A 17578-nucleotide genomic window follows, 5' to 3' on the forward strand; every position below is an offset into this window, starting at 1 on the left:
AATGGTGTCCAACTTTATGAGATTTACAGTCAGTTTTGTATATGTGAAACTAGCCACATCACCAAGAAAGTTAGTTTTCTTAGAGGAGTCTCATCACTAATAGCAATTTCCACAGTTTGTTTGGCACCCATAGTTGTAAATAATTTTAAAAACTCAAGCCATGTATAAAATTATTTTAACTATCTAGACACTTCATCATAAACAAAAATAATGATAGCTATGGTGCTATCTTCTATTTATTTCAGATGCTGTTGCTTTGAAGTGTATATTTACTGATATATTGGTTAATAACACAAGCTCTGGGGTCTGATGTCTTTCATTCCAACACTGCCATTCACTAGCTGTGTGATTTTGGGAAAGCCATTTCATCCCTCTGCACCCCAGTTTCCTGGTCTATGAAGCAACAATAGTAGCATCTGCATTATAGGGTTATTGTATGGATTGAATGAGCTAATAGCTGTAAGGGCTTATTACAGTGCCTGATACCTGCTAAATACTCTATAAATGCTAGCTATTATTTATTATTTGTTAGGGGTGAATCAAACATAAGAAAAGTGTTTGGCTAGGATACCTTTAAATTCCCTGTCAACGATGCAGTTCTACCTCTGTATATCATTCCAGTCCCTCAGCATTCCTATTCAGTAGGGAGGGGGCAGCATTACCCACATTTTACAGACAGTGAAATTGAGCCATAAAGAAGCAAAATGTCCAGGAAGCAAGTGGCAGTCTGAAACTAGAATTCAACTTTGTAGATGTAAGTACTAGGACTCTTTCCAGGAGACCGTGAGACAGTACATCTGAAAAGGAGTGTAAGACATCCCTTAGGAGCCTGTGGGAAGTGACCCCCCATTGGCCCTTCTGTGCTATGGTTCTCCATGGGTGCTCAATAAGGTCACTTCTCTCTCCATCTCTGGGTTGATCTCAGGCCAAGTCTCCCCAGGTGGTTTCCTTACCTGCTTTCAAAAAAGTCATGTTAGGGCATTAGATGAAGTGCAGGCTAGATACTCTCTCCTTGGTTTCCTACATTCCCTGACTCTTAAAACACTCCATTCCTGTGTTGTCTTGTGTGTAGACATAGCTCACCTGGCTGCAGACCCTGGCTTTTTGGAGACTGTCTTTTGCTGAGTCAGGACCTTAAACTACTTGGGAACCCTACAACTGATCTTCCTCCAAAACATCACTCCCCAACAACTTACCCCCACCCGATTTCACATTTTTACTTCTGCAATCATGAGCAAAGGATTTTCAAAAGCTCCTGTCCTCTCTCTCTTCCTCCATCCCCCCCCTTCCTATCTGGGTTGGCTAGAGGAAGGACCCTGGCCCTACAGGACCTTGTCTGTGTGGATGCAGCCCCTAAGCGTTTGTGGGTAGGGAGCTTGTTCCTGTGTCTGAAAGAGGACACAGGATGATTTCCTCTTCTGTCCACTAGGGGGCTGCTTGTAGGGGGATGGAAAAAACAGAGGCTTAAAAAAATATATCATGCTGCTGAAATTTCAGCAAGAGGGGAAAAGAGAGAGCGCGTGAGAGAGAGAGAGAGAGAGAGAGAGAGAGAGAGAGAGAGAGAGAGAGAGAGCAAAGCCGTCCCAGGCTTCCTCGTCTCTTTCACGTCAGAGGCAGGAACCGACTGTACTAAGGCTGTTGGCTCAGCACGCAGGGACGGAGGAAGGCGCAGACACAGAGTGAGAGAAGAGGGGTCCTCCCTGACCCAAGGAATTACCACTAGTGGAGTAAAGCCACCTGACTTTTCGAGCTTATTTTGGTTGCCTCGTCTTTCTCCTTCCACTCTAAGCCCTGCCAGCTCGGGTTTCATTTCTTTCGTGGAGCGTCCTCTCATCCTCCCAGGAAAGGAGGAAGGGAAGAGAAGAGAGAGAGGTAGGCTCTCTAGGTGAGCGCATCAGCTGGCTCCAGCCCGCAAAGACAAGAATTCTCTACACAGGAAGCTCCTCTAGCTCCCGTGCCACCCACCCCCAGTCCGGGTAAGTCCAGCGCACTTGCTCCTTCGATTTCCTCGCCAGTGTGATTTCAGCACCACGGAGAGCTATGAGATGCATTTTGGTTCCTGTGTGTCTCTTGTGTTCCTGCAAGGCGTTTGGCACTAAGGTTACATCTATCTCTCTGCTGCCAGTCGAGCCGGGTTCTGCGTAGGGAAAAGAAAGGTGCCAAACTATGTCTACCAAATTAAAGGGGGATGTGGACTCTGGCCTTAGGGGTGTGTGTGTGTGTGTGTGTGTGTGTGTGTGTGTGTGTGTGTGTGTGCGTGCGCACGCTGTTGCATAAGACAGGTGAGGTCTGAGCTAAATCGCCAGTGGGTTTCTGCGTGTCTACGTTTAGGGCTGTTTTTCTTTTTCTGTATAGATAAGAAGGAGGATTTGGGGAATTAGTCGTGCACCTTCTTTAACTCTTTCCCGACAAGCCATCCATGGAGGGGAAGTGTTGTAAAGGAAGCCTGGGGGGTTGAGAGAGGAGGTTGAGTTAAAAGTTATGCTCCTCTGAGAGACGTTGGAGGAGGTGGTCTTTAAAATGTCAGTTTCCCCAGGATTCTCTGGGTTCTTGCTGCGAAGAGAGCCCAGCCTGACCTTTTACTTTCTCTCCTGGTGTGAAACCATGGCAAATGGGCAGGGGCAACAGGTAGGCATCAGGCTGTGGTGGCTTGGGGGCTGAGGTCCCCCTGCCTTCATGGTGATAGGAAAGTGTCAATAGCTTGAGCTTTGCAGAGGTTGGCCGTGTGGATTATACTACGTTTGCAAGGAGGCAGGAAGTGCCCTCCACTTTTCTGTCATACTTGACTATGTGTGGTTGGAAAGAGGACAAAGTCTGTTCTGCCTTGTTTAATGCCAGTGAAAGATAGCCCAGGAGGAAGATTTGTCCCTACATGTCTGGGGAAACAGAAGTGAATCTAGACTGGTCCTGACTCAGGAAGGCTTGAAATAGTGTTATGTCCTCCAACACTGAAAGGCTTCACAAAGGGGCTCGTCGTTACTTTAGACTTCATTGCTATGACTTTTTCGCAAGGTACTGCTTTGTCTCCTCTGCTTCTGGCCCCTCTGAAATATGTTCAATTAATTCCCCGCAGCTGCCTTGGTTTTGCCTTGGAGACACTCTCTGCCTGTCCCTGCTCTTCAGTCCTGCCCACACCTGCTCGGGTGGGGCCGCTCAACAAGTGTTGTTGAGGATTTCCTTCAATCATGTGAATCTCCATGGAGAGCATCCCAAAGGGAGATTTGTAAAGATGTGGTTTCTTGTAAGAGCAAACCTTGCCTCAAATTGGCCCTTAACTGTATAAGGTTACAGTCATTTCCTTCAAGCATGTTGAGGCAGGAGAGAGGCAGAGGTGGAAGGTTTCACTCCTTCCAACTGCCAATAAACTCTAGGGTGGTGACTCTCTGTCTTGATTTTTATTCAGTACCCTGGGTCCCTCCTCCAAGCTGAACAAAATACTCTCTGCCTCTGGTTGGGGAGGCTTCTCGGTGAAAGACATAGTCCTCAGTGACGTGGCATCATTGTTTGTTTGTTTGTTTTTAAACTATGCTTACCATTGGATCCAGAAACCTCAGCATCTCCTTAGAATGTCAGAAAATAGAATAATGCAGTGAGGAAAAGAGTGAAGTCAGAGGTTGTAATGGTAGGGGAAAAAGATTGAAATAGACAAAGCAGAGTATCAGAAACCAGAACTGACTCATTCATATTTCAACTCTCCCAACCCCTTCCTTTCTCAAAATCTCCCAGCTTGAACAAGAGAGTAGATGGGTTTCTGCATGACATGTCTCTCAATGTTTAAAAAAATTCATGCCCTTGCAGTGGACCCTATCCAAAGCCACCATTGATTCCCGAAGTCACCACACTTAGTGGTCATTATTTTATTAATGCCCTTATATTCTCTCTGAAAGAAGTGCTCAGTGCCATTACTGGTCCCATTTAATAAATGGAGAGACGTAGGAGTTTAAAGTGCTAGGCCAGAGGGTAGCAAAAGCGGAAACAGAACTTCTAGTCCCCTAATAGCTCATCACCTGTGAAATGCAGAAATGCTCGTGTGTAGGAGAGGGCAGGGATGAATTGCTCCCCAGCGGACAGATTTGCAACCAGAGCCTTTTAGTGAATTCAGTGTGCAGTAATGGCTCCTCCTTGGCGAAGAATGAGAATGGACCAGGAGTCTCAAGGTGTTGCTGGCCTTTAATTCTCAGCCAAGAAAATGGCCATGAGCCATGGCCAGAAAAGTGAGGAACTCTCTGGACTTACTGTGAAGAGAGAACCCCAGGTTGGTGGCCTCCAGGCTGAAATGATGTCATGCACCTGCTTGCCACACTCACTTTGCCCCAGAAATCCCAGCTGAAGGCACCCTTCCATGCCTTGGATTACCATGGTGTCTTGGTAATGACATTACCAAGGTGTTGGATGACTTTTCTCTCCTATGAGCCTCCTCTGGGAACACCTCCATTGAGTTCTTTGTGGCTCAAAATGTGGGAGGATGACTAAGAAGCAGGAGAGGGCTGGGCTCTAAGCACCTACAGAAACCCATGGAGAGGAGTGGGGGACTGGTCATAAACCCACCCTATATATAAAACCTCCACTCCCCTGGCAGCTCTAGCCCTCACATCAGGCCAGCATTCTGGAAAGAAAGCCAGTGTATTTTCATATCCAGCCGTCTTTCACTGAGCAGGAGAGACTCTGTTGGGCTGTCTCTGAGATCTGGGGGGACGAGAGATGTGGGAAAAGGTAGAGAGAAGGAAAAGGTTGGCATCCCACCCTATTTTCCACAGCCATGGGTTGCCACCTTTTACCTGGAGAAGGCTACTGTTACTTTTTTTAAAAAAGTATTAGGTATAATTTGCATATAATAAAATTATACTGGTCTTAAGTGTCAAGATTAGTAAGTCTTGACAACTGTGTACACCCATTTAACCACTCCCCCAAACAAGACATACAAAACTTCCCTTACGCTTCTTTCTGATAAATCTTTCCCTCTTCCAACCCCATCACTTTCTGACGTCTATCACCATAGCATCAACTGCTACATTTTGCAGTGGAAATGTATTGTTTAATGTGTCATGTAGACACTAGACTTCTCAGAGAACATTTCAGAGGTCTGATGCTACTGTTATCGGGTGAGTAGCATAGAGGTGGCGGAGGGGTTTATTCCTTGTCCAAGTTTATGGCCATGGTGTTGGGAAGTCAAGTGGTCATTTCGAGTGGTGTGTGTAGAAGCCAACAATCAAGCCCAAATAGGAACCATGGAAGCCCCTGTAGGTCCCTGCCTCTGAGCCGACCTGAGTTATTTGATGGTACAGTGCACGGAGAAGATGTTGAAAATGTCTATTAAAAACTTGGAATTCAGCATTCAGGTGGCTGGGCATGAGTCATTCCATACGGGTTCTAGGAGAGTGAGGTGAGGAAAGAGTACCCGTGTGAGCTTACTAGAGAAAGAGAGAATAGAGTTCACCGTGACAGTGCTTATGCCAGGAAATTCAGCTCCATCCACAAAGACTGGCTGAGGAGGTTGCTGTTTCTCCTTATTTAGGAGTGGCTTTACAAGGTACCTTGCAGAGACTCATGTATTGATACTATCACATCATCATAGCTCCATCAAGAGATGTCACCATTCATCCTGCTCCCCTCCGTGGTTGTAGGACAGAATAGGGAATCTCTATTCTATTTTACCATGAAGAAGCAGTGGCATTATCAGAAGGTTTTGATGCCTTTGGGGAACACACACACACACACACACACACACACACACACACACACACACACCCCTGTACGTAACCAGTCCTGATACTTTTCCTGTCCAATTGTCTCCCACCCTATATCTGTGGATGCTCTATGTTCAGGGAAAGTTGGATAGACATAGGGCATTTTGTGCACAGCTTGAACTAAAATATCAGAGTTTCTGGAAGATCAACCAATAAATTAGAGTCTTTAGTAGACCTCAAAATTTGTCCAAGTAGGTAATAGAGCTGTTTACATGATTGGTGGGTAAGCATGTCCTCTGCCTCCTTCCACTCAGAGACTTTACTAAGCACCTCCTTCCCAGGCTCTGTCCCTTTCTGGGTTCATCTCTCTCAGAGAATGCACCCAGCCAGCTCATTTATGGGAAGGCTCCTTCCTGAGTCAGCTCTCTCAGCTGGGATCTCACAGAGCGGAGCATAGGTTGCTAAGCCACTGGGACATGGAAAGTTAGAAGAGTCATGGTGAGGATTCCTTAAGGTCTAGGTTTGTGCAGAAACACAAAATTTGATCTCCACAAAGCCAATTCTAGTAGATGATTTGGGAAAAGTGCAGAGACACACCTTTGTCTCATCTCAATTATAGGCTACGTTAATAAAGATCAGATGAGATTCTACACCTAACAGGAGTTTTATCTTCTTAACAGCAAGTCCAGTGAGAGGGGGAAACTGGAATAGGGGTGTTTAAATGCTATTTCCAATTGTATATGAGACTCACCACATCTTTACCTTGGAACATGATTTTGGACTGGAACTGTATTGATAAAATTTTGAACATAGCAGGTAATCAATATGTCAGTTGGAAAAGGGAATTTAAGCAGTTTTGCCCTCTTCCCTTTCTCCTCTTTTGTTTTCTTGTGATTAAGTATATATAACATAAAATTTACCAGTTTAACCATTTTCAAGTGTACAGTTCAGTGGCCCTATGTACATTCACACGGTTATGCAACCATCACCACCATCCATGTCCAGAATGTTTTCATCTTCCCAAACTGAATCTCTGTAGTTTTAAACAATAACTCTCCATTCCACCCCCCCAGCCCCTGGCAACCACCATTTTACTTTCCATCTTCATGAGTTTGACTACTCTTATACCTCATATAAGTGGAATCATACCATATTTGTCCTTCTGTGTCTGGTTTATTTCACTTAGCATAATGTCTTTAAGGTTCATCCATGTTGCAGCATGTGTCAGGATTTCATTCCTTTTTAAGGCTGAATAATATTCCATTGTATGTATGTACCACATTTTGTTTATCTATGCATCCATTGATGGAGATTTGGGTTGCTTTGTCTCTGCTTCTTTAATTCTGGCCAGTTACCTCTACTTTTCTCTGCAACCAAGTGGGAAAGGGAGACTCTCTGGTCATAGGTCTCAGTGGGGTTGAAATTCTTCCCTTTCCCTATGAAGGAAGACCAGGCAGGTTGCTTTCTGGAGTCAAATCAAGGAGAAGAAGTGGGGGTGATGTACTCCCCACCAACCCAATGAACTAGGTCTGGTTCCTATACTCTGACCCTTGCTGGTAAGTGTAAAACAGACACAGTTCAAGTAAACTGAGATCCTAAACTCTTCTATTCCCCCACTGAAGTGCCCCAATCTCAGCCCAGAGAAGTACCAGGAGACAGGGAGAGGTCAGCCCTCACCCTCGGTGGGCACGTTTCTGGGTCGTTCCTGGCTTATGCATTACACGGTGAGATTCCAAAATGAGAGATGGAGTTCTGGGGCCAGGGACAAATAAGCCAACAGACTCATTACAGTTTTACAACCCTGGGACCTCTATCCTTAGAGCAGGCACTGCCAAGCTCACCCCCACTTGACTCCCATAATAACATCTTATCCTCTGGCTGTAGATGATTCAGTAAAAGGTTATTACCAGGACCCTGGAGGAATTCATTTAATCTGGATGGGTGCTCATCATACTATATGGTATGCAGATAAAGAGGAAAAAGCCTGGAACATTGATCACGGGACAGTATCAACCCAGAATGGCTAATGTTTGACAACAGCTTAGCAACATCTGTGGGCTGGAGTCTAGTTTTTGATCCGAGTCCACCTAAGAATTCATATTCCTGGGCCCTGGTGGCTTGGATCTTTCTATTGTTTAACGATAATACTAGCTAACATTGACTGAGTCCTTGCTATGGGCTTTAGCCAAGTGCATGGCACAGAGAATGCCCTTAATAAATGTTTGCTCTTGTTACTCTTAATAAATGCTTAATATACTTTATGTCATTTAGCAACTAAAACATATGACATATACTATTATGCCCATTTTACAGATGAGGAAACAGAGGCATCATAATTTATGTGACTTGTACAACTTTTTACAGCTAAGTAGTGATACAACAGGAACTCAAGCCCAAGTTTGAAGCCTGTGCCTTAACCTCTTTCTTTTCTTGCTTTTATCACCCGTTTGGCAGTTAACGAGGGAGGGGTCTATTGTGATTCCTTTTAAGTATCTTTAGTGGAATCTTACATCTTGCATTATTGCTAATCTTATATGTGAAAATCTAGGTGCCTCCCCACCTAGACAACCAATCCTATGAAGGCCAGGAGAGCCCAGCACAGGGTCTGGCACATAGTAGGGCCCAAGAAAAACTTTGTCCGTTTGCTGTTGGTTCTGCTCAACCTAAGTACAGGAGTTCCTACACTTGTTTCCCTTGTTATAACGATGATGGTGATGGTGATGGTGATGGATATTATTCATGCTGTGTTCATGATGTGCCAGGCACTATACCAGGCTGGGCAATAGAGTATTGAACTTGAGTCTCACCATAATGGGAGAAAGAGCTCTCATTTACTGGAGGTTGCTATGTGGAAGGGGCTGAGCTAGGTGTTTAATCCTCATGACAACCCAGGAGCAAGGTTGGCAAGGAAAACCTTCTCTAGCCGAATGAGAAGGGAAAACCCTGGTCACGGCACAACCTGAGTTGAAACAGTTGCTTTTCTCTATGAAGACAACAGCAGACAGAACACACAGATGAAGAAAACAAAGCTCCTGAATTCAGAGAGGCTAAATAACTTGCCTGAGGGCTTCCCTGGTGGTGCAGTTGGTTGAGAGTCCACCTGCGAATGCAGAGGACACGGGTCCGTGCCCCGGTCCAGGAGGATCCCACATACAGCGGAGCGGCTGGGCCCGTGAGCCATGGCCACTGAGCCTGTGCGTCCGGAGCCTGTGCTCCGCAACAGGAGAGGCCACGACAGTGAGAGCCCCTTGTACCACAAAATAAAATAAAATAAAATAACTTGCCTGAGGCTGCAAAGTTAGTAGATGGTGGGGCTGTTTTTGATCTCTATCTGATTGAAACAGAACCCAAGCTCTTTCACTCCTCTCTGTTGCTCCCTCCCGTCTTTGTTTTAGTCATACCTTTGCCACCCTGGGGCCACACGTACAACAAGAAGCAAGAACTGGGGTTCTATTACCAGGAAGCATGGCTTCAAATTCCTGCTCCTGAGAATCTGAGGTTCCTCATCAGGACTTCTTCACTGACCCTCCCCCGCCCCGACCTCAAAAAAGCCTATAAAGATCATCACATCTTTAAAAGGTTCTTATGAGAATCAAGTGGGGCACAAGTACACAGTGCCTAGGACAGCACCTGGCGTGGAGCATGAAAGAATGTGCCACTAGCTATTTCCTGTGGCCTGGGGGCTGGGGGCAGCCTAGGGTACTTAGCATTTTAACAATCTGACAATTATCTGTGCTGACCTGGATCTTATATTCTCCTCAAGTGCTAATGGGCTGGGCAGGCCCTTGTTTTACATCACTTTGATTTTAAGAGCATGTGTTGGCTATTTTTTCTTCTCCTTTAGCACCAAGAGCCGGGCAGGCTGATATTTAAAAATATCTGAAAGTTGCCTCTTGCCAATTAATTACCTGGAAATTGTACTAGACTGAAATTAATTTGAAGCTTAAGGAGACACTGGGTGTTTGAACCCCACTCTACACTCAGCTGGAGACTGTGAACCTTTGGATGTCTTTTCTCTTGCTTTCCCCTCCCTCCAGATTATTCTGCCATTCTGAGTTTTATTTATGAAATGTTTTCTCTTCCTTTATAATTATCTTTTCATAAGAAGAACATCTAACAGCCACCTCCTGGCTGGAGTAATTGTTGGAATTTTTTGACGGTGTGCAATTTCAAAGGCTTGGGTTTATGTAGATTACCTTGAATTTATCTCTGCAAGCCCATCTGGAGAGTGGAGAGAAGCGGCTGCCTGCCTCCTGAAGTATTGTAAACCCTGTGGCCACTGAGCACCTGCATCTGTGTGGATGCTCTGTTTATCTAAACGGATACTGTAAAACAGATACCTTCATAAACCAGGCTTTGCCAGCTTGTCCTGCCGTCTCCCCCGAGCTTGTCAATACCAAGGTCGGCAGTGGGGTTCTGGCCCAGGTACAGGTGTAGAGCGGAAGTCAGCTGACAAGCCCTGCGTCCTCCCCCTCCTCCCAACAGCCCGGCCAGCTGCGAGCCAGGGGTGAGAGGGCGCGTGCAGACAGGGAGAGGGCAGCACCAGGGCGAGAGAGCCCAGGCGGCAGAAGGGCCAAGGCCCTGAGGACCAGATGAGAACCCTGCAAGTGGTTGTGTCGCAAAGGGCAGAGGCCACGCAGTCGGTAAAGAGGCCATCTCCTGTGATCCAGGCTGTGCTGCAGGGAGACGGAATTTATAAACCCAGCCACAAAGCCTTCTGTTCAAAGCCGTATACATTTATAGAGATATAAATGAAGTTTAACGCCGGTGAGACTCACTATAAAAGCAAAAGACTTCATCTGTATCTATACTTCGGGTGCAGATCAGTTCTGGGCTCTCTGCCTTTCTCCAGCCCAGCCGTGTGCACGCGCCCACGCGCCCACGCGCTCACAAGCTCACACGCGCGGCCCAGCTGCAGCCCAGAGCAGCCGGCGGCGGGGGCTGGGTGGGGGGGCCGTGGAGAGGAAGAAGGTCTTCTGAGCATCTGCAAGTGAGGCACCGGCAACGACGCTTTCCCCTTATCTCCGAGGGCTGTTTGAAAGCAGAGAGGAAAAAGAAAGAGGAACAAGTACTGCCAAAATCAAGTGGCTTCAAACAGTCAGGAGTCTGGCTTTAAATAAAACAATTTGAGGAAGGTTGGCTTTTAATCTGCCTCGGAAGCTGCCAGGCTTCTGCGCCTCATAGCTCCAGATGGGATTCAGCGATGAGACTGCAGGGCCGGTGCTGACCAGCCCCTGCCTGCCTTGCCTCCCCTACTGTCCCTGCTGGGCCAGCAGAGAAACGCCCGGTGAAACCTTGGCCAACCAGGGTTTGAATCCTGGCTCTGCCACTTACTGGCTGTGTGGCCTTGGGGAAGTCACTTGACTTCTCTGAACCTCAGTTTCCTTACCCATGAAAGGGGATAAATAATTCCTACATCTCAGAATTGCTGTGTGGGTTAAATGAGATGTCATTTTCTGTGTGAAGTCTCATAACAGCCGGTAGCACATAGAGGGTCTTCAATCAGTAGAGTTCTCTCTTGATGGAAATGTTTATGGTGGAAGGGGTGCATTCTGAGGGTGGAGGTTAGAGGTCACACGGATATTTGGACATATATTCCCGCCATGGGGTGGGGGAGACTTCATGTGGCCTGAGACTGGTTGTCCTCAGTACTTGCAGGAGCAAGTACATTCCAGAGACAGGCAGGGGACTTGAACCCTGCCTTCTTTTGATCTTGCCACCGGTTCTCCTCAGTCCTGCAAAGACCTCTGGGCTAGAGCACCTGGGGCAGCTACTCAGGGGAAGGTTGACTGATAGCCCTTATCCCCCTGGGATTGCCCTTGTGGCGGGCCTGTTTGTATCCCCATAACTGGCCCCCTGGAAAGATCAGGAGCTCAGTGCTGCCCACCTGGGGCACAGGTCCCTGGGGAATGTGTCTTTGGGTAACTAGGGGATGCCCTTCCAGACCTGACACTCAAGAGGTCGGCAAACCATGTCAAGGCCGTGGCCTCCTCTGTCCATCCTCCATCCACGAGGGGGCAAGTGGAATATTCCAGAGGAGAGGAAAGGGTGCTATTGATCTGGATCCTGATATGTAACGGGTGGGGGTGGGGAGGCGACCACTATCTGTCAATCTCTTATTAAAAATGGTCTGAGGCACAGTGTGGGAGTTATTAAAATGCAGAGGAAGAGTGTGCCTTACCCTCCTTCCTACCCCTGCCCCTTTTTGCATTTGTATTTTATCAGCTTAATTTAGTAAGAGTGAAAGCTCAGGCAGCCATCCTTGGAGATGGGGAGGGAAAGGGAATAACACAGCCAGAGAGGGCCAGTGGTGGCTTCCCTGACAGTGTCCTCCTTCCAACCCCACAGAGGTCCCCTTCCAGCCCCTGTGGCACCTCTTCTCTGTGGCCGGAGTGGAGGAGACAGGGACCAGTAGAGAGCTCTCTGTCTGCACACACAGCTTTCCATTGCTTCCATGCTTTCCAGACGGGGTCCTGGGGGCCTCAGCAACCGCATTTGACAGACTGGCCAGGGGATCCTACCTGACATCCCCCTACTCTGCTGTGGTGTGAAACCTGGAAGGAGACACAGCTCCTGTTCCCTGAAATGTTTTGCCCTTTTCCTTCTAAGTTCTTAAGGTCAACTGTTGCTAAGGAGATTATTTGCCAATGGCAAAATGCTGCTAGAAAGGGAAAACAGCTTTTTCATTTTTGAAGTTTTGTGTCTCCCCCTGGAGTTAGGCTCAGTAACTGGCCTGACCAGGTAGGAACCGAGGGGAGTGGTTACCCAAGATCGTCTACCAGGACGTTAGGCTCTGCTGGGTTCTTAAGTCACCAACTGGATCCAGAATAGCACCATGTCTATTTTTAGTGCCATAATAATCACTATCACCTACATGATAAACATGATTACCAGGCAATGATCTAAGTACTAAATCTACACAACCACCTTTTGAGGGAGGTACTATTATTGTCCCCATTTTACAGATGAAAAAAATCAAGGCACAGAGAGATTGCTTAATTTGCCAGAAGACACATAGTAAATGGCAGAGCCAGGATTTGTACCCAGGAGCTCTGTGTACTTAATTACCATGTTGTCCTGAGCATCACTCAGAAACTACCTAGGTTCCCGCTGGCCAGAGAGAGATACAAAACCTGGAGAATTGTAGTTCTCACAAGCTTGGTTTGAATCACAAAGGTTGGTTTAAAAATAAGGTCAGATCAGTCACTATTTCTCTCGGGGGCTCAGTGCTGTCACTTCTTCCACACTCCTTCCTTTGGGGAGTCCTGTTTTTTTCAGCAAAGCCTCATCTAACACTTTCAGGATGAGAAAAGAATCCAGCTCTAAGCAAGTGAGTTTTCTTAAATGGATTTTCCTTCATCTAGTCTCACAAAGTGGTATCAATTCTCATCTACCCACAAAAGCCTCATTCACTTTGAGGTTTATCCACTTTAGGGATTATGGGGCCACAGGTGTAACTACCCATTCACTTGTGGGCCACTTCTTTTTTTCTTTGCTTTTTTTTTCTTTTTCACATCCTTATTGGAGTATAATTGCTTTACAATGGTGTGTTAGTTTCTGCTGTATAACAAAGTGAATCACTATACATATACATTTATCCTCATTTCTCCTCCCTCTTGCGTCTCCCTCCCACCCATCCTATCCCACCCCTCTAGGTGGACACAAAGCACCGAGCTGATCTCCCTGCGCTATGCGGCTGCTTCCCACTAGCTATCTATTTTACATTTGATAGTGTATATATGTCCATGCCACTCTCTTACTTCTTTTAACTCAGATCTGCCACCGTGCAAAATAAAATTCCTGTAATGGATTCTCAAATGATCGGTCCAGCTGGGAGGAGTATGACAGGCAGATGTAGTAAAGCTCAATTTGTTCCTGTGGAGGTTTCTTGTTCAGCTGTGAGGACATAAATTGAACATCAGTAGCAGCCAGGACCACCAGAAGATTGCAGGGAAGGCAGGTAGTGTTGGCTGGGAGGGAGCAAAGGGCAACTCACTGTAGCCTATGCCTATCCTGCTGTGTGGCCAGAGATGGAGATAGTGGCAGAATATCAGGCAAAGGAGCAGGGGGGGTGTGCAGTGCTTTAGAGCCAACCTCCAATGTTCCCGATGCAGCAACTCACAGAGCCAAAAGGCAGGTTCATCCCAGAATAAAAGCACTGGGGACCAGGAGGCCTGGGCATCCCAATGCACACTTGGTTAGAGGCTAGTGTTTAGCTCTTGCACTGGGGCTGAGGGGGCAACTTGGGGAAAATGCACATCCCAGCTCTGAGTGAGGTTATTCAGGGCTGAGAATCCATCCCAACCTGGGGCCAACCACCCACAGGCAGGAAGACACGGAGTTAGGGAGAAATAGCATCAGTTCTGAAGACTGTGGACTTGAGCTTTGATCCTGGCTCTGCCTAGATCTACCCCCTTGATGAGCCCACTTCTCCTCTCTGAGCCCCTGTTTCTTCAACTCTAAGGTGAAGAGGATGATAGCTCTTTAAAATTTTGTGAAAATTGAATAAGGTAACGTCTATGGGGCTTCTGGCACTTAATAGGTATTCAATAAATGTTGATTCCCTGCTTATTAGCAATAATAATTTTTTGAATTTTTGTTGTGCTTCCTAATGTTCATAGTCTATTACAAACATCACATTTGATCTGCAAAACTATGTGTGAAGGTATGCAAAATGACTCATTAATTACTCCCATTTTATAGATGGTGGAATTACTGTAGAGTTTCAGTGGCTTATCCAAGAGAACACAGGTAGTAAGTGACAGAATGGAGATCACAACTCTTGCAGTTTGGGGCTTAATCATTTTACAGCCCTTTTTGTTGTGCTGGGATTGGGCTGGTAGTTGAAATCACAAAGGTTAGGAATACCCTCTGCCTAGATGCCCAGAAGACAGAATCAGCTCCTGAGGCCTCTGTAGCATATCTGGGGGGCTGGGCAGGGTTCGGGGTTTCCTTTAGAGCCTTTGGCACAAGGCTCACAAGCTCTTTCATTTCTACAGTGTGTTCCAAAATAGCTCCCTCAGTAAATTAGTGCTGAATGCTACAGCAGCCAAGTTTCCTATGGCCAGATAGTCTTGGCTTTCCTACCTCCCCCTAGCCAGCTGTCTTGGGAACCTGAGTCACTCATCACAGCCACTACACAGGGATCAGCTCCCACCTCATCCCACCAGTAGCAAAAGAACACAGAGCTTGTGTCCAGCAGGCCAGTAGCCTCAAATGTAGACTCCACAGAGGAGCCTACCTTATTAATCTTATCTGAAATAACTCTCCTTTACATCAAAAGCAAAGGCAACAAAAGCAAAAATAAACAAGTGGGACTAAAACCAACTAAAAAGCTTTTGCACAGAAAAGGAAACCATCAGCAAAATGAAACAGCAACCTATGGAATGGGAGAAAGTATTTGCAAACCACATATATGATAAGGGGTTAATATGCAAAAGATACAAGGAGCTCATACAACTCAATAGCAACAAAACAAAACAAAAACACCCACCACAACCCAGATAATCCAATTAAAAATGGACAAAGGACCTGAATAGACATTTTTCCAAAGAAGACATACAAAAGGCCAACAGGCACATGAAAAGATGTTCAACATCACCAGTAATCAGGGAATGCAAATCCAAACCACAGGGAGATAGCACCTCACACCTGTCGGAATGGCTATTATCAAAAAGACTACAAGCGTTGGGGAGCATGTGGAGAAAAGGGACCCCCTGTGCACTGTTGGTGGGAATGCAAAAACTGGTGCAGCCACTGTGGTTCCTCCAAAAATTAAAAATAGAACTACCATACAATCCAGCAATTCCACTTCTGGGTATATATCCAAAGGAAATGAAAGCACTGTCTCGAAGAGATAACTGCATTCTCATGTTCATAGCAGCATTATCCACAATAACCAAGGTATGGAGACAACCTAAGTGTCCATCAGTGGGTGAAAGGATAAAAAGGATGTAGCATACATGTATGGACAATGGAATATTATGCAGCTATATAAAAGAAATTCCTGTCATTTGTGACAGCATGAAACATGGAGGGCATTATCCTAAGTGAAATAAGCCAGACAGAGGTTCATCCCAGAATAAAAGCACTGGGGACCAGGAGGCACAAATACTGCACAGTATCAAGCTGAACTCATAGAAACAGAGTAGAGAGTGGTTGTCAGGGGCTGGGGGTAGGGGAAATCGAGAGAGGTTAAAAAGTAAGTAAAATAGCTTTCCTTGTCACTCTCCTATTTTATTTTTATTTACCTCATTTATCACCAGCCAACATAATATATATTTATTTGATTTCTTCCTTATTGTCTGTCTTCTCCCAATAGCATATAAACTCCCTGAGAGTAAGGACTTTGTCTCATTCATAGTTGGATTCCTAGCCTGGCACAGTGTGTTTAGTAAATACTGGCTGAGTGAATGAATGAATGGATCTTCATCCAGTATCCTCTATTTCAACAAGCTGTTACTAAAGACCTACTTTGAGGGTTTCTGTTAATGGCTGGATATGGGATTGAATGAGACATGGCTCCCTGTCTCTGAGGATCTCCCAATCCGGTTGGGGTAGAGGAGAAAACACAAAGCCACCATAGTGGCTGCACCAGTTTTTGCATTCCCACCAATAGTGCACAAGGTTTCCCTTTTCTCCACATCCTCTCTAACACTTGTTATCTTGTCTTTTTGATAATAGCCATTCTGACAGGTGTGAGGTGATATCTCCTTGTGGTTTTGATTTGCTTTTCCCTGATGATTAGCAATGTTGAGTATCATGTACCTGTTGGCCACCTGTGTGTCTTCAAAGGTAGGTAACCACCTCACAGCAAAAGGAAGTGTTAATGTCTAGGAACCAACTGTGTGGAGGTGGTGGGAGGGGGTGAGGTGACTTACAATGCTTGTTCGCCCCATTAATCAGAGAGGGAGGAGAATATGCAAAGGCTCAGAATCATAGAAAGGGCATGTCAGAATGTAGCTGAGAAACATGAGGTAGCTGGAGCACAGGATCATTGAGTCATGGTGGTGGGGTGGTAAGGACGGTGGGAGATGATACTGAAGAAGGAGATTAGAATTTGAGCCTTCCTCTCAGGATACCCATGGGGAGAATTATCAACTGCTTGGGTGCTTTAGGGTGCTAAGCTATGCTGTAGGATGCAAGCTCGTTGCCTTTTTCATCAGAGGATTAAAGGCACAATCTCACTGAATTTTATTTGCTATTGAGATATTCTTTTATATTAACCATATCTTCTACTGCAAGATCTCCAAGCCAGAGGGTGAGGGCGGGGACTTGTAGGTGGGTGGCCAAGACCTGCAGAACCTCCAGATCTCTCATCTCTGACAGAACATTGGGGGATGCTGTGCTGCTGTCATTTGAAAAACACAAGGCCAGTTCTCAGCCACCCGCGCTGCTTTCTCTACTTCTTCCTGTAAAAATGACACCACTCTGATTGGTGATACAGAGGTTAAAGGCGAGACTGTTTAGTGAGAATGAGGGATAGAGAACGATAGAAAGAAAAGCCCTGAGACCAGAAACCTTGAATGCTCATTCTGTTTCCTTTAACTGTGGCTTGTTTAAGAAAATAGCTTGTTCTGTTTCTTCAACTCCTTCTCTTCTGTGAAGAGGACGCGGCTGGGAGGTTCCCATGCCAAGGCTCTGGTCCGGGAAACTGCTTTCCCATTGATGTGTGTGTCAGCAATTCAAATGGGGGTATTTATACTGCGGCTGAGCACCTAATAAAAATTTAAATTATCGTTTAAAAAAAACAGGAAAGGAGGAAAAAAACTCATCAAGGAATAACCTTGTAAAAAAAAGTATAAAAATAGCCACACACGCAATCCGAGGTCCTCAGGAAGGGAGCTGGAGACTAGGATTGTGAGGTTTGCCAAGATGTGCCACAGGCTGTT

At 46.0% G+C, this 17578-nt stretch overlaps 1 protein-coding gene across 2 annotated transcripts in view; it reads left to right on the forward strand.

The window, feature by feature from the left end:
• Window positions 1–1522: 1522 nt before the first annotated feature.
• TNR (tenascin R) overlaps window positions 1523–17578 on the forward strand; it is a 425553-nt gene continuing 409497 nt past the window's right edge. For both annotated transcript variants that reach the window (XM_059066113.2, XM_067031156.1), the window contains exon 1: window positions 1523–1976. The gene's annotated coding sequence lies outside the window, so the exon portion shown is untranslated. The remainder of the gene's footprint in view (window positions 1977–17578) is intronic.

Source organism: Kogia breviceps, chromosome 1, assembly GCF_026419965.1.
Source record: "Kogia breviceps isolate mKogBre1 chromosome 1, mKogBre1 haplotype 1, whole genome shotgun sequence".
Lineage (NCBI taxonomy): Eukaryota > Metazoa > Chordata > Mammalia > Artiodactyla > Physeteridae > Kogia > Kogia breviceps.